Below are 25,237 nucleotides of genomic sequence, written 5' to 3' on the forward strand. Positions count from 1 at the left end.
ATGGATGTCAATTATCAGAGGAGGGCTGCTTTTACTGTGCTGTTTAAATGGCTTTAGCTGAACTGTGGATCACTTTTTTCTTTATTCCACAGCATACTATCTTGGGTGAATGCCAGGCTTGAAGAAGGGAGTCTGAGCTCTGCTGGGATCTGTGGGTGTGTGCGAATCTCCTTGCCTCCCTGAACTGTTCTTTCACTTTTTTAAAGTCTCTGGTGCCTTTCCATTCATTCAAGAAATACACATGAATACCTTCTTTATCCTAGGCACTGGAGATATGGTAGAAACACAAATGAAAGAAATCTCTGTTCTTGTGGAAGCTACATTTACTTGTAGTTTCTTCCTTATTCAAATTCTTATCCTAGAATTTTATGGTCATACCAGCATAATGTTGTCTGGTAATTCTCAAGGTGATCCAGTATTGAATCCAAGATATTTACTGACAGGGGAGTGGACCTACCACAAGCTGAGAGAGTACACTATGAAAATTTGAAATTTTGTTGGACAATTTGTTCTCAATTCATTTACTGAACAGGCCCTATGGCTGTTTAATAGTTATTAAACTGAGAAAAGTCCTCTTTTAAGCTCTGCACGTGTTAGCACTTTATGTGTATATATCAGATTACTTAAATGTCATCTTTAATATCGGAGAGCATATAAAGGATTGAAACAGGATGCTGACCTATGTCTTTGTGGCTGCTAAGTAAGTCTATTTACTTCCTTCTAAAATGGATTCTGGTCTGATTACAACAGCCATAGTTTCACTCCCCAGTGTCTCCACTAGCACCTGTATAACACTGACTAGCCTCTGAAATCTAAATTTCTGTAGTGTAAGTACTTGCCATTGAACTTTTGATTGCCAAGGCATCCACTTCAAAAGACATCCATTATACTATATATAGAAAACTCTAAATAGTCCAGCAAGAATGGTTAGAACTGATAAAGAAATTCAGTAAAGTCAAAGGATACAAAATCAATGTATGGAAATCTTGCATTACTATATAGCAATAATGAAGCAGCAGAAAGAGAAATTGTGAAAACAATCCCATTTACAATTGTACCAAAATAATAAGATACCCAGGAATAAACCTAACCAAAGATGTGAAAGACCTGTACTCTGAAAACTGTAAAACACTGATGAAAGAAGTTGAAGACAACATGAAGAAATGGAAAGAAATTCCATGCTCATGGATTGGAAGAACAAATATTGTTAAAATGTCTATACTACCCAAAGCAATCTACACATTTAATGCAATCCTTACCAAAATACAACAGTAATCTTCACAGAACTAGAACAAACAATTCTAAAATTTGTATGTAACCATAAAAGACCCCAAATATCCAAAGCAACCTTGAAAAGGAAAAGCAAAGCTGGAGGCCTCATAATTCTGGACTTCAAGTTATATTACAAAGCTATAGTAGTCAAAACAGTATGGTATTGGCACACAAATAGACACATAGAGCAATAGAACAGAATAGAAAACCCAGAAATAAACCCATAACTATATGGTCAATTAATCTTCAACAAAAGAGGCAAGATTATCCAGTGGGAAAAAGATAGTGTTTTCAAAAAATGGTGTTGGGGGGGCGCCTGGGTGGCTCAGTCGGTTAAGCGTCTGCCTTCAGCTCAGGTCATGATCCCGGGGTCCTGGGATCGAGCCCCGCATCGGGCTCCCTGCTCCGCGGGAAGCCTGCTTCTCCCTCTCCCACTCCCCCTGCTTGTGTTCCCTCTCTCGCCGTCTCTTTCTGTCAAATAAATAAATAAAATCTTTAAAAAAAAAAAATGGTGTTGGGAAAACTGGACAGCAACATGCAAAAGATAGAAACTGGATCATTTCCTTTCATCATATATAAAAATAAGTCCAAAATGGATTAAAGACCTAAATGTGAGACCCGAAACCATAAAAATCCTAGAAGGGAACACAGGTAGTAGCTTCTCTGACATCGGCCATAACAAGTTTTTTCTAGCTAGGTCTCCTGAGGCAAGAGAAACAAAAGCAAAAATAAACTATTGGGACTACATCAACATAAAAGGTTCTGCACAGCAAAGGAAACAATCAACAAAACAGAATGGGAGAATACATTTGCAAATGACATATCCAATAATGGGTTAGTATCCAAAATAGATAAAGAACTGATACCACTCAACATCTAAAAAACAAAAAATCAATTAAAAAATGGGCAGAAGACATGAAAGGATGTAGAGAGCAAAATGGAGTCTCTCATGTTAAGCAGGAGTCTGTGTTAAGCAAGGGCCTGTGTCAAGCAATGATGCAAGTAGTTAAAGATACTGCAGCCACAAGATATTGCTGGGATCAGCATCAGCTGACACCCCAGAACTGATAACAAACAGAACCAGAGGAGGTCTACAGGGGCCCAAGACCGATTCAATCCCTTTAAAAAAGGGAGGATTTTTGCAGCAAAATGTCAGACTCTTCAGACATGACCCCTCTATGTCTGACCACTTAAAAAAGGCAATTGCCACCAAAGTCTCTGCCCAAATGATCTCCGAACAGAACTGAGATCCTTCATTGCTTGAACATCAGAAGCAGTTAGTGCCAAGAGCTGACCTGGACTGGACCAAGACCTTATCTCAACTACACACCCACAGACTGACTTCGTGTTTGGTTCATTAAGTTCCTACACCCTTCTGTTATCTTGTTGTGTGGTTTGTCTTCTGTTCTGCTCTGTGTGCTATTTAAGAAGCCAAGTTTAATCACATGGTGAAATGTCACTGAGTTTAGAATCTGGAACCTGCTTTATAATTGTGATTAACTTTGTCTTATGACTGAATAAAACTGACATTGTGGAAAGACACAAATTGTGTGCGCCTTCATAGTGTGCTCATCATAACAGACATTTTCCCAAAAAGACATCCAGATGGCCAACAGACACATGAAACACGCTCAACATCACTCATCATCAGGGAAATGTAAATCAAAACTACAATGAGATTTCACTTCACACCTGTCAAAATGGCTAAAATCAACAACGGAAGAAACAACAAGCGTTGGCGAGGATGTGAAGAAAAAGGAACCCTCGGTATTGTTGGCAGGAATGCAAACTGGTTCAGCCACTGTGGAAAACAGTATGGAAGTTCCTCAAAAAGTTAAAAATACAACTACCCTACAATCCAGCAGTCTCACTACTGGGTATTTACCCAAAGAATACAAAAACACCAATTTGTAGGGATACATGCACCCCTATGTTTATAGCAGCATTATTTACAATAGCCAAAATATGGAAGCAGCCCAAATATCCACCGGTTGATGAATGGATAGAGAAAATGTGGTATATATACAATGTAATATTATTCAGCCATAAAAAGATTGAAATCTTGCCATTTGCAATGACATGAATGGAGATAGAGAGTATAATGTTAAGCAAAATAACTCAATCAGAGAAATACCATATGATTTCACTCATAGGTGGAATTTTAGAAACAAAACAAATGAGCAAAGGAAATAAAAAGAGAGAGAAAGACACACCAAAAAACAGACTCTTAATTATAGAGAAAAAACTGATGGTTACCAGAGGAGAAGTGGGTAGGAAGATGGGTTAGATAGGTGATGGGGATTAAGGAGTGCACTTGTGATGAGCACTGGGTGGTGTATGGAATTCTTGAATCACTAAACTGTACACCTGAAACTAATATAACACTGTATGTTAACTAACTGGAATTAAAAACTTAAAAAAAGACATCCATCTTGAATAGACACGTGAGTCGGTGTATGACCCACCCCCAGATAAGGAACTTGGCCACCCCCATCCATGAAGTTACCTTTCAAAAATGCCCTACTGAGCCCTTGACTCATCCTGCTTTTTCCTTCCCAGCCCTAATTCCCACTCTCATGCCTTAAATTAGCCATAAGGAGTGTACTTGTGGAACCCTAGGCTCCTCATCCTCAGAGCCTAATAAAGGAAGAGTCCTAGGTCTGTTCTCCCTCCCACCCCCCACCATATGCTTGGGTCCTATGGAACAACTTTAGAATAAAATAATCCTCCAAGCATTAAGCCAGGGATACAGAAGAAGCTGTGCCCCCAGTCCCACCCCCATCTTCCACATACACACATGTGAACTTTCTAACTAGCATATCCCTTACTTGTGCCGGTCAAATGATTTCCTCTTGTCTCTCTCAATCATTGGAATCATGGACCTGCTTTTTGCCCATTTAAGTTAATTTGCCTTTCTTCTGTCCTTTATGTGCCTCAGGCAAACGTTCCTTCTGGGATTTCCTTTTTGTCTAAGATTGAGCCAAAATCTGTGCATTCTTAGAATTTATCCATTCTCCTATCCCTGAGTTTCAGGAGCTTTACACAGGAACTCAAGTCCCTTGCATTAGGACCAAGCAAGCTGGGTTGGATTCTTGTGAAGTATCTGATGAAATTGGCTCAAGAGGCTTACAAGCCTCAGGGAAAGATCTCAGCCTGTGTCCACTACTTGAGACAAGGCACATCTAGAAAACTTGTGGGGAGGCCTGACCCAAGAATATTTTCAGGTCACATTTGGAGTGGGTTCTGCCTTAAGAGAATTTATCTTGAGGGAAAACAGAGCCAGGCACAATGACCTCAGTCCAGAAACAACATCTTGTCATTAGGGGAGTATAGCTATTTTAATGGCCACACTGGGATTAGGACTTCTATTTTTGCCTGGTCTAGCAGATGCCCTCAACTATATGTCTGTTACAACAAAGGCAGGTAAAACAAAACAAAACAAAAACAAAAACAACAACAACAAAAAGCAGGTTATCCCAGAAAGAACTGTTGCAGATCCATTCTGTAACACTCTGGTGTGCAGATCCCATTTATAAAGTGTAACATAAAGAGGGGAAAATATATTCCTCTACAACATGGATTTAAAGTTTAGAGTAGTACTCAGCTCTGACATCATGAAGACTCTGAGATAAGAAAATTAGAGGGAGCATTGGAGGGACTTAAGTGTTTGTGACAGTAAAGCTTAATGTGGCAACAACACCTGGAAAAATCATGTAAAAAGCATCAAAATTCAGGACATAGGAAATACCCCTTGAGGATTTCTAGAATTAAAGGGGCTGGTAAGGTTAGGTATTAACTTCGAAGGGATAAGAAATCCTGAATTTCCACAATGTCAGCAAATACTAACAGTTAACTGAATGTCAAATTACTTTTTAAAATAGAAAAAAATATATAAGTCCATAGTACATTTTGTATGTTTCTCATTTCCTAACCATCATTTATTGCCTCACTATGACAGGGCATCATCAATGTCTGCTTCCAGACAGCAAAAATGGGGGGAGAGGGGAAGAGTAGAGGTAGTCCACACACTTCTCAAAATCCTTGGTCAAGAAATGCTTACATTTCCACTCACATTCGATTGACTGGAATTCAATCACCATTTATTTAAAATACTGTCTGTTCACAAGCTGGGACAACTAGATATCCACATGCAGAAGAATAAAGTTGTCTCAGCAGACCAGGAATACAGCAAAACTTCCTTGACTTGATAAAGAACATCTACAAAAACCCTATAGCTAACATCATAATTAATAGTGAAAAACTTAGATCAGGAAAAAGCTAAGGATGTCCCTTCTCACCACTCCTTTTCAACATTGTACTGGAATTCCCAGTTAATGCATTAAGACCATGAAAGAATATAAAAGGAATACAAATTGGGAAGAAGAAATATAACTGCCTTTATTTGCAGGTGATATGATTGTCTATATAGAAAACCTGAAAGAATAGACAAAAAACAATCTTGGAAGTAATAGGTGATACTAGCAAGGTTTGAGGATAGGGTTAATATACAAAAGTCAATTGCTTTCCTATATACCAGCAATGAACAAGTGAAGCTTGAAATTAAAAACAACAATACCTTTTATATTAGCACTCCAAAAAGGGACGTACATAGGTATAAATCTAACAAGTATGTACAAGATCCATATGAGGAAAACTACAAAACTCTGATGAATGAAATCTCAGAAGAACTAATAAATGGAGAGATATTCCATGTTCATGGATAGGAAGACTCAAGATGTCAGTCCTTCCCAACCGGGTCTATAGATTCAATGCAATCCCAATCCAAATCCCAGCAAGTTATTTTATGGATATTGACAAGCTGATACTAAAGTTTATATGAAGAGGCAAAAGACCCAAAATAGCTAACTCAATATTGAAGGAGAAGAACAGAGTCAGAAGACTGATATTACCTGACTTTAAGACTTATTATAAAGTTACAGTAATCAAGATGGTGTGATATTGACAAAAGATTGGACAAATAGATCAATGGAACAGAATAAAAAGTCCAGAAATGTACAGACATACAGTCAATCTTTGACAAAGGGGCAAAGGCATATGATGGAGCAAAGATAGTCTTTTCAACAGATGGTGCTGGAAGAAATGAACATGCACATGCAAGAAACTGAATTTAGGGGCGCCTGGGTTGCTCAGTCGTTGGGCGTCTGCCTTTGGCTCAGGTCATGATCCCGGGTTCCTGGGATGGAGCCCCGCATCGGGCTCCCTGCTCTGCAGGAAGCCTGCTCCTCCCTCTTCTACTCCCCCTGCTTGTGTTCCCTCTCTCGCTGTGTCTCTCTCTGTCAAGTGGATAAATGGAGTCTTTGAAAAAAAAAAGAAAAGAAACTGAATTTAGACACATACCTCACACCCTTCCAAAATTAATTCGAAATGATCACAGAGCTAACTATAAAAAGGAAAACTATAAAACTCCTAGAATATAGGAAAAAATTTGATGACCTTAAGTGTAATGATGACTTTTTAAAACAGTTTTATTGAGATATAACTGACATATTAAAAACTGCACATATTTAATATACACAGTTTGGTTAGTTTGAACATATGCATACACCCGTGAAACCATCATCACAAAGTAATAACATATTTATTTCCTCCAAAAGTTTACTTGTGCCCTGTTGTTGTTGTTGTTGTTATTGTAGTTATAAGAATACATAACACAAGATCTACCTTCTTAACTAAATTTTAAGTGCACAATACTGTATCGTTAATTATAGGCATTATGTTGTACCATTCTCTAGGACATATTCATCTTGCACAATTGAAGCTTTCACATCCTCAGCAACTCCCCATTTCTCCCTCCCCCCAACCCCTGGCAACCACCACTCTATTCTCTGCATCTATGAGTCTGACAATTTTAGATATCACATATATGTGGAATCTATCCCAGTCATGATCTGGAATCATGTGGTATTTGTCCTTCTGTGACTGCCTTATTTCACTTAGCACAATGTCCTACAGGTTCACCCATGTTGTCACAAATGGCAGGATTTCCTTCTCTTTTAAGGCTTAATAATATTCAATTCTAGGTATACTGTATTTTCTTTATTATCCATTTGTCAATGGACATTTGGGTTGTTTCCATATCTTGGATATTGTGAATAATGCTGCAGTAAGTAAGAGAACAGAAATCCTTTTGAGATCTTGATTTCAATTTTTTTTGATGTATACCCAGATGTGGAATTGCTAGATGATATGGTAGTTATATATATATATATATATGTATTTATGTATGTATGTATCTATGTATTTATTCATGTGTGTATGTTTTAGGAACATCCATACAGTATTCTATAGTGGCTGCACCATTTTACATTGCCACCAATGATGTGTAAGTATTCCAATTTCTTCAAATCCTTGCTAATTGATTACCACTTGTGACTTTTTTTTTTTATAATAGCCATCCTAACAGGTATGAGGTAATATCTCATTTTAGTTTTGATTTGCATTTCCCTGGTGGTTAGTGATGTTGGGCACCTATTCATATAAATGTATGCCATTTGTATGTCTTTTTTAAAATTTTTTAAATTCTTTATTTAAATTCAATTTAGTTGACATATATTATATTATTAGTTTCAGGGGTAGAATTTAGTGATTCATCAGTTGCATGTAACACCCAGTGCTCATTACATTGAGTGCCCTCCTTAATGCTCATCACCCAATTATTGCTTCCCCCCACCTACCTCCCCTCCAGCAACCCTCAGTTTGTTTCCTAAAATTCAGCATCTCCTATGGTTTGCCTCCCTCTCAGTTTTCATCTTGTTTTATTTTTCCTCCCCTTCCCCTATGTTCATCTGTTTTGTTTCTTAAAGTCTACATATGAGTGAAATCATATGGTATTTGTCTTTCTCTTACTGACTTATTTTGCTTAGCATAATACCCTCTAGTTCTATCCACAACATTGCAAATGGCAAGCTTTCATCTTCTTTATCCATTTATCTGTTGATGGACATCTGGGCTCTTTCCATATTTTGGCTATTGTGGACATTGCTGCTACAAACTTTGGGATGCATGTGCCCCCTTTGAATCACTATGTTTGTATCCTTCAGATAAATACCTAGTAGTGCAATTGCTGGGTCATAGGGTAGCTCTTTTTTTAACGTTCTGAGGAACCTCCATACTGTTTTCCAGAGTGGCTGCACCAGTTTGCATTCCCAACAGTGTAAGAGGGTAGAGAAATGTCTATTCAAGCCCTTTGCCTATTTTTCATTTTTTTTCTTTTTTCTTTCTTTCTTTCTTTCTTTCTTTTTTTTGCTATTGAATTGTGGGAATTCCTTATATATTTTGGGTATTAGCCCCCTAGATATATGGTTTGTCGACATTTTCTCTCATTCTGTAGTTCGCCTTTTCATTCTGTTATTTCCTTTGTGGTGCATAAGCTTTTTATTTTGATGTAGTGTCATTTGTCTATTCTTGCTTTTGTTGCATGTGGCTTTGGTGTTACATCCAAGAAATCACTTCCAAGAACAATATCAAGAAGACTTTCTCCTATGCTTTTGTCTAGGAGTTTTACAGTTTCAGGTCACATGTTTGAAGTCTTTAATCCATCTTGAGTTGATTTTTGTGTATGTTAGGACACTAACATATCTTTTTTGGAGGACACAATTCAATCCATAACAGATGATAAAAATTTTTGAGGGGCGCCTGGGTGGCTCAGTCATTAAACATCTGCCTTCGGCTCAGGTCATGATCCCAGGGTCCTGGGATCGAGCCCCATGTCGGGCTCTCTGCTCAGTGGCAAGCCTGCTTCTCCCTCTCCCACTCCCCCTGCTTGTGTTCCCTCTCTTGCTGTCTTTCTCTCTCTCTGTCAAAATAAATAAATACATCCTTAAAAAAAATTTTAAAAAGGGGCGCCTCGGTGGCTCAGTCGTTAAGCATCTACCTTCGGCTCGGGTCGTGATCCCAGGGTCCTGGGATCAAGCCCCACATCAGGCTCCCTGCTCCGCGGGAAGCCTGCTTCTCCCTCTGCCCTCCCCCTGCTTGTGATCCCTCTCTCACTGTGTCTCTGTCAAATAAATAAAATCTTTAAAAAAAAATTAAAAAAATAATTTTTGAAATAGTGGTAATGGATGTATAACTGTGAATGTAATTAATACCACTTAATTATTCACTTAAAAATGGCTGAATTGGAAAATTTTGTCACATATATTTCACCTTTAATAAAAAAAAAAGATATCACACCTTCTCTTCTCTCCTCAGACCCCAATTACTTCCTATCTCAGCTGATGACCTTGCTTATTCCATTGAAAAAGCAAAAGCAATTTGAATAGAACCTCCACAGACTCCTACCACCATATCTACTCACCACTTGCATCTGTGCCCATAAATTCTACCTTTTCTAATATTCTATGAATGAACTGGCCATGCTCCTATCTTTAAAGTCAGCCTCTACATGTGTCCATTGGATGATGTCCCATCTCTTCTACTCATGGTCATTGTTCCAAAATTTTCTTCTTTCTCTCCTTTATCATAAAAATTTCCCTCTCTAGGGATGCCTGGGTGGCTCAGTTGGTTAAGCATCTGACTTCAGCTCAGGTCATGATCCCAGGATCCTGGGATTGAGCCCCGCATCGGGCTCCTTGCTCAGCGGGAGCCTGCTTCTCCCTCTGCCTGCTGCTCCCCCTGCTTGTGCGTGCTCTCTCTCTCTCTCTGATAAATAAGTAAATAAAATCTTTAAAAAAAATTCTTTTCCCTCTCTAGTGAAATATCCCTATCAACATTCAAACACACTGTACTATCTCCTACCCCATTTCTTTAGCTGCAAAATTCCTCAAAACAGTGGTCTATAGCTACCATATGACACTGTCTCCTCCTTTTTCTTTGTTTTTTTTAAAGATTTTTTTTTTTATTTATTTGACAGAGAGACATAGCGAGAGCAGGAACACACTGCTTACTTTTCATCTCCATGTGTATATATAAAAGGCATCTCAAATTCAACATGTTCTAACCTGAGCTCCTGAGATTCCCCCTAAAACCTGCTCCTCCCAGTCTTCACCCATCTTAATAAATGATTACTCAGTTGCTCAGCTTCAAAATCATCATTGATCCCTCTTTTTCTCTTACTTTATATTCAATTCATCCACAACATTAATTGGTTCTACCTCCAAAATATATGCCAAAGCTGGACACATATCACCATAAGTGTTTAACACCTTAGTCCAACACCTAACAGCTAACACCTTAGTCCAAGCCACTCTCATCTCTTACCTAGACCACTGACTGCTTCCTACCTCCAAATTTTTCTCCGTTTTCATTCTTGTTTCCCTAGGGTCCATTCTCTTCACAGTAGCCAGATTTATCCCTTAAAAACCTAAGTCATATCATGCTGATCCCCTTGTCAAAATCCTCTAATGACTCCCCATAACCTTTAGAATAGTACCCAAACTTCTTTCCATGGCCTACAATATCTCATAAGATCTGGACCCTGGCTACCACTCTACACTCATGTCCAACCATTCTCCCTTTGCTTGCTCCATTTGAGCCACACTGGCCTCCTTGCTATTTCTTGAACAAGCCAAGCATATCCCTACCCAAGGAGCTCTGCATTTGTTGTTCCCACTGCCTATAATGCTTTTCCCTAAGATAGCTTCATGGTCCATTCTCTCATTTCATTCAGGTACTTGCTCAGAGTGAATTTCTCTGATTATCCAATCTAAAACTGTATTCCCCTTTGAATATCCTTTATCCCCATACTTTGTTTTATTTTTCTCCATAGCATTTATCACTATTAAATGTTATATTGCACATTTTATATATTGACTTTATTATCTGTTTCCCTCCATTCTTAAATGTAAGCTCCACGAATATTCTATTCTATATAATCCCAACAACTAGAAATAGTGCCTGCCACATAATAGATTGCTCAATAAATATTGGCTGAACATAAATGCCTCTGGGACCCTGAGGTGTTTTTTGTTGTTGGTTATATAAATCATATCAGTTTACACCATAATTTAAAATCTGGGCAGAGTTATTATGCTTTATGCTTCTATCATTGACCAAATAGACTTAGAAGCACCCCATTAAAAAATCTTTAGACTATTTTGTTGGGAGATAATATTTTGTGCTGGTGAAGGTGAAAGTGTCCCACACAGTGTTTTTCCCCCCTATTCTGCCATCTAAAGCAGGTGGAAAGCTAACACACTGGAACATAATACTAAAAAAAAAAGCTGTAGGTTTGGTAAGATTTATACAGTTTGGAATTTTAAAGAAACTTCCACAAAATTCTACCCATTTACCACAAAGATGGGGCTTCTTTTTTCTCAGGCTGATGTATGATGCTGAGCCAATAAATGAAAGTTTGAGGATGTATAAGTTTGCTGGGGCTACCATAATAAAATACTACAGACTGGGTGGCTTAAACAACAGAAATTTATTTTTTCACAGTTCTGGAAGCTGGAAGTCTGAGATCAAGGTGTCAGCAGGTTTGGTTTCTCCTGAGGCCTCTTTCTTGGCTTTCAATGGCCACCTTATTGCTATGTCCTCATATGGTCTTTCCTCTGTGTGCATGCATGTTTGGTGTCTGTGTGTTCAAATTTGCACTTGTTATAAGGGCACTTGTAGAAATGGGTTAGGGCCCAGTCTAATAGCCTCATTTTAACTTAATCACCTCTTTGAATGCCCTGTATCCAAATATAATCATATTCTGAGATACCAGAGGTTAGGGCTTCAACATATGAATTTGGGACAACTCAGTCCATAACAGTGGATTATCATGGAAAAGAGAGTGTTAAAATGAACCCCTATCATATTTCCAGGAACTCCACCAAAGGACATGTTTCCAAGTTGTTTTATAGTTCATTGTGAGGTGAAACTTAGAGTGGTCAAATTTAACTTTGTTAAGGAAATCTGGGGAGTTTGACACTCATCTGTTTTTACTTATTATAACATACCTTTTTATGAATTCATGGATGGTGACATGGTGATGACTGAATGTAAGTCTGTCATTATTATAACATACCCTTTTATGAATTCATGGATGGTGACATGGTGATGATTGGATGTAAGTCTGTCAAAGATGTCTATATAATGCTCAAAACCCAAAGTATATGAGTAGCCTGCTTTACCACAGCATTTATTTACCCATCTGGAACTTGCTTTACCTTTTCTGTGACTACTGCCTTTACTGTAAGTAGTGTGGTAGGTTAAATAATGCCCCTCCCCAACAAATATGTCAATGACCTGATCCCTGGAACCTATTAGTATGTTACCTTACATGGCAAAAAGCTACTTTGCTAATGTAACTAAATTAAGGCTCTTGAGATGGGAAGATTAATTATCCTGGATTATGCAGATGACCCAATGTAAGTACAGGATCCTTAAAAGAGGGAGACAAGAAGGTAAAAGATAGAAGACAGAGATGGGGCAATGGAATCAAAGGTTAGAGTGATGCAAGGAAAGGGCCATCAGCCAAGGAATACAGGCAGACTATAGAAGCTCAAAAAAGGCAAGGAAATAGATTGTCATCTCACAACCTCTAGAAGGAACCAGCCCTGCTGACACCTTCACTTTAGCCCTGTAAGACTAATTTTGGGCTTTTTTGACTTACAGAACACTAAGATAATAAAGTCATATTTGTAGTAATTTGTTATAGGAGCAATAAAAAGAAACTCAGTCAAAAACTGTTAGAAGAGACAACATTATATATTGAAAATAAAGGGCCAATTCACTAAGGGGATGTGACAATTATGAACATATGCACAAAACATCAGATTTCCAAAATATATTTTAAAAAATCACAGAATTGACAGGAGAAATGGACAGTTCTATACTAAGATATCAGTAACCCCACTTTCAATAATGGATAGAAAACCAGACAGAAGATCAATAAAGAAATAGAGGACTTGAATAATACTATAGACTAACCGGATCTAATAGACATATACAAAACATGCCATCCAACGATAGCAGAATACACATTTTTCTCAAGTACACATGGAACATTCTCCAGAATAGACCATGTGTTAGACCACAAAACAAATCTTAATATTTTTTAAAAGGATGACATCATACAAAATACCATTTCTGATCACATTGGAATGAAACTAAAGATCAATAATAGAAGAAAATTGGGAACTTCACAAATATGTGAAAATTAAATAATACGCTCTTCAACAACCAACAGGCCAAAGAAGAAATCACAAAGGAAATTAGAAAATAACTAAGGAAATGAAAATTAAAACAAAACATACCAATACCTATGGGATGCAGGAAAAGCAGTGCTATAGTTCTAATTACTTATATTTAAAAAAGAAGAAAGATCTCAAACCAACAACTAAACCATATACCTTAAAGAATTAGAAAAAGAATACCAAATGAAACCCAGAGCCAATAGATGGGAGAAAGTAATAAACATAGAGAATAGAAAAACAACAGAGACGATCAATGAAACCAAAACTTAATTCTTCAAAAGATCAACAAATTTGACAAACCTGTGGCTAGATTAACTAAGATAAAAAAACCAGAAGACTCAAATTACTAAAATCAAAAATGAAAATGGAAACCTTACCAATTTCACAGAAATAAAAAGCATTATAAAGGGATACTATGAACAACTGTATACAAAGCAAATTGGATAATCTAGGGGAAATGAACACACTCAAACAAAAAACAAACACAACCTACCAAGACTGAATCATGAAAAAATAGAAAATATGCATAAACCTATGTTTAGTAAAAAGACTAAATCAGTAATCAAAAACCTCTTCCTTCCAAAAAAAAAAAAAAATCACCCTGGGCCAGATGCCTTCACTACTGAATTAACAGTAAAAGGAGAATTACAGTAAGCCTTCCCAAATTTTTCCAAAAAAATGGAGAAGGGAACACTTCCTAACATTCTAATAGGCCAGCATTACCTTGGTACCAAAGTCAGACAAAGACACTGCAAGAAAAGAAATTACAGGGGCACCTGGGTGGCTCAGTTGTTAAGCGTCTGCCTTCGGCTCAGGTCATGATCCCAGGGTCCTGGGATTGAGCCCTGCATCGGCCTCCCTGCTCAGCGGAGAGCCTGCTTCTCCTTCTCCCTCTGTCCCTGCTTGTGTTCCCTCTCTCGCTGTCTCTCTATCAAATAAATTAATAAAATCTTTAAAAAAAAGAAAATTACAGTCAAATATGTTTTATATTGTTGATGCAAAATTCTCCAACAAAATGCTAAAAAAGCAAATTTAGAATATTTAAGGAATTCTACACCATGGCCAATTGGGGTTTACTTCTGGAATTTAAGGATGACTCAACATATAAAAATCAATCATATTGCAACACACAACATTAACAAAATGAAGGCAAAAAACATATCATCATCTCAATTCATGTAGAAATAGCATTTGATAAAATTCAACACCCTTTCATCAAAACAGTCAACAATCCAGGAATAGAAGGAAACTTCCTCCACACAATAAAGGCCAAAAATGAAAAGCCCACATCTGAAGATCATATTCAACAGTGAAAGACTGAAAGCTTTTTCCTTAAGATAGAGAATAAGACAAGGATGTCCACATTCCCCACTTCTATTCAATATAGTATTGGAGGTTTCAGCTGTAACAATAAGGCAAGACAAAGAAATAAAAGACATCTAAATTGTAATGGAAGAAATAAGATGATCTGCGCTCACAAATGGCATGGCATATATGTAGAAAACCCCAAAGATTCTGCAAAAAATTCTTAGAACTAATAAACGAATTCAGCAAAGCTTCAGGATTCAAAATCAACACACAAAATGGGTTGCATTTCTATACAATAACAATGAACAATCTAAAAAATTAATTAAGAAAGCCACTTCATTTACAATAGCATCAAAAGAATATAATACATAAGAACATAATGAAGTAGGCCAAAGACTGTACGCTGAAATCTACAAAACATTGCTGAAAGAACTTTAAAGACATAAATATATGGAAACATATCTTGTGCTCATCAACTGTAAGATTCCATAACTACCCAAAGTGATCTGTAAGATCCACTGCAATCCCTATCAAAATCCCAATGATAGGGGTGCCTGGGTGGCTCAGTTGGTTAAGAGTCCAACTCTTGATTTAGGCTCAGGTCATGATCTCAGAGTTATAAGATCAAGCCCTGAGTTTGACTCTGAGCTCAGTGGGGATTCTGCTTGTCCCTCCCCCTCTCCCGCTGCCCCTCCCCCTGCTGGTGGTGGTGGGAGGCGCTCTTGCTCTCTCTAAAATATAAAATAAATAAATAAATAAATAAATAAATAGAATCTTTAAAAAAATCTCAATGACATATTCTGCAGAAACAGAAAACCTATCTTAAATTCATATAGAATCTCAAGGGATCCCAAAGTAACAAAATAATCTTGAAAAAGAAAAAAAAGTTGGCACTCACTCTTCCTAATTTCAAAGTAAAGGTATTCTGGCACCAATTCCAATGTGTGTGTGTGGGAGGGGTTCCAAAACCACTAAGAGATGCTTGGACACCAGCAGGGTGCCCTACAATTCAACTCAATTCTGATACTATCAACCTGGAAATAACATGAGATCCCACAGGTTAAGTGCTCAGTCCTACAGGACTGCATTCCCCCACCCTTTGAATTACAGTCTCAAATCCAGATTACCATTTCTGCTTCCCACATAGATGGGAGGTTTCAATGACCCCCTCCTTAAGTTTGATTAATTTGCTGGGGCAGCTCACAGAACTCACAAAAACACTTTATTTATTGGATTACCATTCATTAATAAAAATATATATATAACTCAGGAATAGCCAGATGGAAGAGATGCATAGGGCAAAGTATGGGGAATGGGTATGGAGCTTCCATGCTCTCTCCCAGCACTCCAGTCTCCCAGAATCTTCATGTGTTCACCAATGCAGAAGCTCTCTGAACCCTGTCCTTCTGGGTCTTTATGGAAGTTTTATTACATAGGCATGATTGATTAAATTGTTGGCTGTTGGGGATTGATTAAACTTCCAGGAGTTCCAGGAAGGAGTTCTAGGAAGTAGGGGTGGGATGGGGCGGTGGCGGGTTGGACTGAAAGTTTCAACCCTCTAATCACATGGCTGGTTCCTCTGGAAATCAGCCACCCTCCTTAGGTACTTTCCAAAAGTCACCTCATTAACATAAACCCAATTGTGGGGTGCCTGGGTGGCTCAGTCGTTAAGCGTCTGCCTTCGGCTCAGGTCATGATCCCAGGGTCCTGGGATCGAGTCCCACATTGGGCTCCCTGCTCGGCAGGAAGCCTGCTTCTCCCTCTCCCACTCCCTCTGCTTGTGTTCCTGCTCTCGCTGTGTCTCTCTCTGTCAAATAAATAAATTAAAAAAAAAAAAATCTTAAAAAAAAAAAAACATAAACCCAATTGTGGTAAAAAGGTACTTGTTACGAATAACATGATACCCATTTCATGTTAATGGCTCTAAAGTGGATTTCAGGAATTGAGGACAAGAGACCAAATATTATGACAAAAGATGTCCCCATAGCTCTTATCACTCAGGAAATTCCAAGGGCTTTTGGGAGCTGTGAGCCAGGAATCATGGATAAAGACCAAATATATATTTCTTATAAACCACATATCACACAGAGCTTCCTACAATAACTTCAGTAATCTAAACAGTACGGTACTGGCATAAAAACAGACATATAAACCAGTGAAATAGAACAGAGATGCCAGAAATCAACCCTTGTATATATGGCCAAATAATTTCTGACAAGAGTATCAAGACCATTCAATGGGGAACAGATATTCTTTTTAAGAAATGGTATTGGGAAAACTGGAAATCATATGCAAAAGAATAAATTTGGACCCTTACCTTACACAATATACAAAAATTAACTCAAAACCAATCAAAGACAAACTTAAGAGCTAAAGCTTTGAAACTTTTAGAAGAAAACAAAGGGAAAAACTTCATGACATTAGGTTTGGCAATGATTTCTTGGATATGACACCAAAAACATAAGCAAAAAATAGATAAATTGGACTTCATCAAAATTAAAATCTTTGGCACATCAAAAGACCCTTTGAAGAAAGTGAAAACACAACCCACAGAGTGGAAGAAATAAATTCTGAATCATAAATACGATAAGGGGTTAATATCAAAAATATATAAAGAACTCCTAAAACTCAACAATGACAACAAAAAGACCAAACAACTCTATTTTAAGGGTTTATTTTTAAGGGCCAAACTCTTGATAGGAACTTTTTCAAAGAAAACATACAAGTGGCCAATAAGAACATGAAAGGATGATCAACATCATTAGTCATTACAGAAATACAAAGTGAAACCATGAGATACCACTTCACACACATTAAGATGGGTATTATCAAACCACTGAAAACAACAAATGTTGGCAAGGATGTGGAGAACTTGAAACTCGTGTATTGCTGGTAGGAATGTAAAATGGTGCAGCTGCTTTGGAAAACAGTATGGTGGTTCCTCAAAAAATTAAACACAGAATTAACATATGATGTAACAATTCCACTTCTAGTTATATACCCGAACGAACTGAAAGCAGGTACTCAGATATTTGTACAACCAGTGTTCTTAGCAGCATTATTCACAATTGCCAGAGTGCAAACAACCAAAATATACACAGAGATGAATGGATAAACAGAATGTGATATATATTTTAAAATATTACTCAGTCTTACAAAGAAATGAAATTTTGACACATTATAAGGATGAACTTTGAAAACACTAAGCTATGTGAAACAGCCAGACACAAAGTAACAAATATTGTATGATTTCACTTTTATGATGTATTTAGAGTTGGCAACTTTCTAGAGACAGAAAATAGAATAGTGCTCATAAGTGGCTGACCAGAAGTGGATAGTGAGGAGTGGGAAGTTATTGTTTAATGGATACAGAGGTTCAGTTTGGGATGACAAAAAATGTTCTGGAGATGGACAGTGGTGATGGTTGCACCACAGTGTGGATGTACTTAATGTCAATGAATTATACACATAAATTTGGTTAAAATGGCAAATATTATGTTATGTATATTTTACCACAACTTAAAAAAAATAGAAATGTACAACATAAAAGGTGAACACTAATGTACACTAGAGACTTTAGTTAACAATAATGTAGCAATATTCATTCATCAACTGTAACAAATATATCACACCAATGCAAGATGCTAATAATATGGGAAACTGTGGAGGAAAGGGTGGTGGGAGAGAAGTAGTATATGGGAGCTTTCTGTACTTTCTGCTTAACTTTTTTGTAAACCTAAAACTGCTTTAAAACAGTCAAGTAATTTTTTTAAAGCCAATATTATTGCATTTTTGGTTTGTCATTTCTTGGTTTTTTTTCTAGTGCATTTTAAAAGCCAAATGCATAAAACTATAATTACAGATCTGTGTTAATGGATACACAATGTATAAAGATCTAATTTGTGACAATAACATAAAGAGGGAACCAGAGTTGTAAAGGAACAGAGTTTTGTATACTATTGAAACTAAGTTGACATTCATTCAAACCTGGGTGTTATACACTTAAGATATTAATTATAATTGCCAGAGTAATCACTAAGAAAAAAAAACTAAAAACATACAGAAAAAAATAAGAAGTAAGTCAAAATGGTAGAGAAAATGCCAAATTGCTTTGCACAGTGGCTGTACCCTTTTACATTTCCACCAGAATGTACAAGGGCTCCGGTTTCTCTACATCCTTGCCAACACTTGCTATTATTCACTTTTTAAAGAACTATAGTTATTTAGTGGGTGTGAACTGATATCTTGTGGTTTTGATTTGAATCATTATTGATTATTTGAATATCTTCTTTGGAGAAATATCTATTCAAATCCTTTGCCTATTTTTAATTGTTTTATTTGTCTTTTTATTGAGTGGTAAGAGTTCATTTTATATTCTGGGTACTAGACCCATATCACATATATAATTTGCAAATACTTTCTCCTATGCTATGAGTTGTCTTTCTACTTTAGTGATGGCACCATTTGAAACATATTGCTATGTTTAAAGCCAAATTGAGTCAGCCTAATAGCTTTGCTCTAAAAAGTGCTGAAGGAAAATACTTTGGAAAACAGTATGCATTATATTAATTCAGTATTCAATATATTCATAACAGTATTCAATATATTAATGTTCATTATGTTATATTCATTATATTAATCACTAAACCCTGCTATTGATGTAGTGAAGCCAATACTTAAGTTACTCAAGATATCCATGCCATTGATTTATTGAATACTTGCAACTCCGGGATATTCTGATACATTTAGTTTTTGGGACAAAGATGCCAGAACAAAAGTATGTATTTCAGAGAAATTTGATCAACCCAAACTGACATTTTGCTTCAATCACAACAGAAACCTATCTGTATAAGCTTCTAGTTATGACTGGTAAACAAAACATATTTTATAGTCTGTATAACAAAAAGGCTGGCTCCATTTTTTGATCTTTGACTACTGTCAGCTTTTAAGTTTCACCCCTCCTTCTATTCTGCCCCACATATAAATAAGTTAATAACTTCTTCTTGTGTCGCTTCTCTTTAGAAAAGTTTGGTGATCTTACTGCGAAATCATCATTTATCACACTAATTATTGATGATTTATATTAATGATTTATATAATTATCTGAACAGTATCTCTACATATTTGAAACAATTAAAATAACAAAATATCTTATAACTCATAATAGTAAACTCTCAAATTTTTTAGCACTTCTTATCTTTTCTTGGCATACTAGGGATTTGTGAATCTTAAGTTCATGCAAAAAAAAAATTTTTCTTTTCAGACTTTTCCATAGCCCCCCAAATGCTGCTAAGAAGCATTTAGCTGCTTACAAATTGAGTTGTATTTTTTTTTTTAAGATTTTATTTATTTATTTGAGAGAGAGAGAGAGGAGGGACAGAGGGAGAGAGAGAGAAGAGCACAGAGCCCAGTGAGAGGCTTGATCCCATGACCCTGTGATCATGACCTGAGCCGAAATCAAGAGTCAGGCGCTTAACTGACTGAGCCACCCAGTCACCCCTGAAGTGTATTTTCTTTTTTTTTTTTTTTAAAGATTTTATTTATTTATTTGAGAGAGAGAATGAGAGACAGAGAGCACGAGAGGGAAGAGGGTCAGAGGGAGAAGCAGACACGAGAGGGAAGAGGGTCAGAGGGAGAAGCAGACCCCCCACTGAGCAGGGAGCCCGATGTGGGACTCGATCCCGGGACTCCAGGATCATGACCTGAGCCGAAGGCAGTCGCTTAACCAACTGAGCCACCCAGGCGCCCCAAGTGTATTTTCTTAAAGGGGAAATTCATATTCTTCATCTGATTTTTTTCTGTGAGTTAATGGAACTTATATATTTTCTTCAATATTAGTAAAATTTTAATTAAAACAAAGTGATACCATTTTGCATCTATCAGATTGGCAGATATGTTTAAATATGCAAATACTCAGAAATGTTAGTGGATGTGTGGGGAACCAGGGACTCTCATATACTGATAGTGTGTAAAATGATATAATCCCTTTCTAAGGAGATTTCAAATGTCTATTAAAATGAAAAGTACCTATGACCCAGAAGTCTACTCAGAAACACCCAGAGAAACAAAAATGATATTGCAATACATGAAATTTGATACAGCACTAAGAAGAAATAGATATATACTTACATGGAAAAAATCTCTAAATCATACTATTGAAAAAAATGTTAAAGAATAATACAATACTATGATAAAATTTAATACTTTAAAAAATCCTCAGGATACTTGCATATCTTTGTATGTAGGCAATGCATAGAAAAGTTCTAGAAACTGACAATATGTGTTGCCTCTAGGAAGGAGACTGGGATTGGAGTTGTATTCAAAGAGGTCTTTATTTATGATGCTTAATTTTTTGAAACCAGAATGTATTAAGATATTGCACGATTAGAGGTTTGAGGGACCAAGTAAATATCTGTCCTCTTCCCCACCCATACTCTAGATAAAATGAGTAAAAATAATAAAGTAGGGAGTGATGTCAGCAACACAGATGCATAGGGCTTTCTAGTGCTCAACCACCTCAGAAATACCAACTTGAATAACTATCCATGCACAAAAATACCTTCAAAAGAGCCAAGGATTCCAGTTGAGGGACGACAGCACCTGGGTGAAGCACAGAAATAAGAAAAGATGTATTGAGGAGGGTAGGAAAGATAGATTCACATTAACTCTATCACCTTTCCCCCAAAACCCAGTAGTCCAGCATGGAGAGATACCCTTCCTATGGGAAATGGAGAGTGAAGTGAGTGCCCAATTTCACCAGACTCCACAGCTGAACTGTCCCAGCACAAGGTCAACCCTTGTGGCCCTAAGTGGCTCTCTGCAGGCTCCCACAAACCCAGGCCCCTAGCTCACTGCAGTGCCTTCCAGACCCACAGCTTTAGGCATCTCCCATGATACCAGGCTCACAATCAGCTCCTGCAAAACCAGGCTCTTGGCTCACCTCAGTGCCTATCAGCTCCAGCATGCTCAAGTGACTCCCATGACTCCAGAGAGCTTCCAGAGCAACAGACTCTTGGCAGCCTCCCACAAACCCCAGCCTCTGACTCATCCTGGTGTTTGCCAACTCCTGTGGCTTCAGGTGGCTTCTGTGGCACCAGGATCCCAGAAAGTTCTTATGAACCCAGGCTTCTGGCTCACCCTGGCAAAAACCAGCCCCAGTGGTCTGGGGTGGTATCTGTGGGCCCATGCTCATAGCAGGCTCCTCCTGCACACCTAGGTTCCTGGCTTACCATAGTGCTGGCTGGCTCCTGAGGCCATGAATGGCTCTGTGGCCCAGGCTTTCAGCATATCCTCATGCTTGCCAGCTCCCACAGCCCCAGGTGACTCCTGTCACCTCAGGCAACCGATCAGCTACTATGAATTCAGGCTCCCACCTGGGCCCAACACCAGGCTGGGTACTGCGGACCCAGGCTTTTGAACCACCCCAGCACCAGGCTAGCTCCTGCAGCCCTAATCCCCCAGCCACCCCAGTGCCAGACTAGCCCCTGCAGACTTAAACTCTAGGCCAGTTCCCATGGACTCAGGCTCTTAGCTTGCCCCAGCACCAGGCCAGCCTCTGTGGTCCAGCCTCAAGGATAGCTCCCACATACCCAAGGGGCCTGGCCTTCCCCAGCACCAGAGCGGCCACAATGGCCCCTGCCTTTAGGCTGGCTCCTGTGAAGCCAGGCTCACAGCTTCCCCTAGTACACAATTGGCCCCTGTGGGCTGAGACATCAAGCCAACTCCAGTGGTCCCTGGTGCCTATTAGGCCTCAGTGAACCTAGGCTCCAGGCCTGCCTCCTTGGACCCAGGCACCAGGTGGATCCCCATGTACACAAGCATGAGATTTGCCCACTTGCTTACCCAGACACCAGACCGGCCCACTCAGAGTTCAGCAGAAAGCCCACCATGGACACCACTGGATAGCCCACCCAGAATCCCTGGATGAGTTGTTGAATGATGGGCTTTGTCTGCAGAAGCAGTCTATAAAGACTAGAAGAGGTTCTAATTCCTCAAATGTGCAGGCACTAAAACAAGGCCACAAGGATCATGAATAATCAAGGAAACATGACTTTACCAAAGGAAACTAATACAACTCCAATGACTGACTCTACAGAAACAGATCTATGAACTGTCTGACAAAGAATTCAGAATAATCCTCTTATATTCAGTGAACTACATGAAAATACAGGCAAGTAAATGAAATTAGAGAAAAATAAACAAAATGAGAAGTTCAATAAAGATACAGAAACCATTAAAAAAAGCAGAAATCCTAGAGTTGAAGAAGACATTAAATGAACTGAAGAATTCAAAAGAGAGCTTCAACAGCAGACGCAACCAAGCAGAATTAGTAAACAAGAAGACATTTGAAGGTCATTTGAAATCTTTCAGTAAAAAGCAAAAAGAAAGAATAATGAAATAGGGTGAAGAAATGCTACATGAATTATGGGATACCATTAAAAAAAAATCTCTGCATTACTGGAGTCCCAGAAGAAAAGCGGGAGAAAGGAGAAGAAAGCTTATTTAAAGAAATAATGACTAAGAACTTACCAAATTTGGGGAGAGATTTGGACATACAAGTTTATGAAGGTCATAGGCCAGCCCCAAATTTCAACCTAAAACAAGCTTTTCTAAGACACATTTTAATAAAACTGTCTAAAACTCAAGGATACTTTGTCATTGTCAAAGACAAAAAGAGAATCTTAAAAGCAGCAAAGATAAGAAGATTGTAACTTACAAGAGAACCTCCATGCTATCAATGGATTTCTCAGTGGAAATCTTGCAGGCCAAGAGAGAGTGGGGTGATATATTCAAAGTGCCGAAAGAAAAAAAAAACTGCCAACCAAGAGCACATTACTCAGCAAAGTTGTCTTTCATAAATGAGAGATAAATAATTTTCCAGAAAAACAAAAGCTGAGGCAGTTCATCACCACTAGATCTACAAGAAATGATGAAAGGATTCATCATTCAGTTCTTTAAGTTCTTAAAGGATTCAACTTTTTTTAAGATTTCGTTTATTTATTTGTGAGAGAGAGAGCGAGCACTCAAGCAGGGGGAGCAGCAGGCAGAGGGAGAAGCAGGCTCCCTGCTGAGCAAGGACCCTGGGATCATGACCTGAGCCGAAGACAGATACTGAATGGACTGAGCCACCCAGGCATCCAAAAGGATTCAATTCTTTAAGCTGAAAATAGGGGCATCTGGGTGGCTCAGTCATTAAGTGTCTGCCTTCGGTTCAGGTCATGATCCCAGGGTCCTGGGATCGAGCCCCGCATCAGGCTCCCTGCTCAGCTGGGAGCATGCCTCTCCCTTTCCCTCTGCCTGCTGTCTCCCCTGCTTGGGCTCTCTCCCCCTCTCTCTCTGTCAAAATAAATAAATAAAATCTTTAAAAAAAGCTGATGATAACAGGAGGAAAACCTGAAAATTCACAAATAAGTGGAAATTAAGCAACATCCTCCTGAACAACCAATGGATCAAAAATAAAATCAAAAGGTAAATTTAAAAAAATCTTAAAACAATGAAAGTGGAAACACAACATACCAAAACTTGCAGGATGTAACAAAACCATGTCTAAGAGGAAGACGGGTAGTAATAAACCCCTGTGCACTGTTGGTGGTAAGGTAAATTGGTTTAGCCACTATGGAAAACAGTATGGAAGTTCCTCAAAGAATTAAAAATATAACTACCATATGATCTAGCAATCCCACTTCTAGATATATATCTGAAGGAAATAAAATCACTATCTCAAAGAGACATCTTTACCTCCACGTTCACTGAAGCATTATTCACAATTGCCAAGACATGGAAACAATCTAAGCGTCCACTGACAAGATGAATGGATAATGTGGTGTATATACAAAAGAATATTATTCAGCCATAAAAATGGAAATCCTCCCTTTAGGGACAATAACAATGGACCTTGCGCCATGTGAAATAAGCCACACAGAGAAAGACAAATACTGTATGTTCTTATTTATATGTGGAATCTAAAAAAACAACGCACAGAAATAGAGAGTAGCGTGGTGGTTGCCAGGGGCTGGGGATGGGTGAGATGAGGAAATGTTGGTCAAAGGGTACAAACTTCCACCTATAAGATGAAAAAGTTCTGGTGATCTGATGTACAGCATGGTGACTATAACTAACAATACTGTATTACATACATGAAAATTGTTAAGAGAGTAAATCTTAAATGTTATCACCACAAAAAAATTGGTAATCATGTGATGGAATGGTGGTGTTAACTAACGTTATAGTGGTAATCATCTCACAATATATATGTGTATCAAATCATGATGTTATACAACTTAAATTTACCTATGTTATATGTCCATAATATCTCTGTAAAGCTGGGGAATAAAAGAATCTATGTTACTGACAAATTTGATATAGAGGAATGTGACTTAGAATTTTGGACAATAGTGTTCCTAAAAATAAATCCAAGAATTTGCTACAATATCCCACCCAATTAGAAACTGGGGATCTATTTCAATGTACACATGAAAACTTATATTATGGAAAAGCAAAGTAGGACACAGCCC

At 38.0% G+C, this 25,237-nt stretch overlaps 1 protein-coding gene across 14 annotated transcripts in view; it reads right to left on the reverse strand.

Annotated features, from left to right (window-relative positions):
* GPRASP1 (G protein-coupled receptor associated sorting protein 1) overlaps positions 1 to 25,237 on the reverse strand; it is a 40,906-nt gene that overhangs the window by 7,017 nt on the left and 8,652 nt on the right. For all 14 annotated transcript variants that reach the window (XM_081808503.1, XM_081808501.1, XM_081808499.1 and 11 more), the window contains one exon: positions 21,283 to 21,323. The gene's annotated coding sequence lies outside the window, so the exon portion shown is untranslated. The remainder of the gene's footprint in view (positions 1 to 21,282; positions 21,324 to 25,237) is intronic.

This window comes from Leptonychotes weddellii, chromosome X, assembly GCF_054177405.1.
Source record: "Leptonychotes weddellii isolate Sample4059 chromosome X, ASM5417740v2, whole genome shotgun sequence".
Taxonomy (NCBI): Eukaryota; Metazoa; Chordata; class Mammalia; order Carnivora; family Phocidae; genus Leptonychotes; species Leptonychotes weddellii.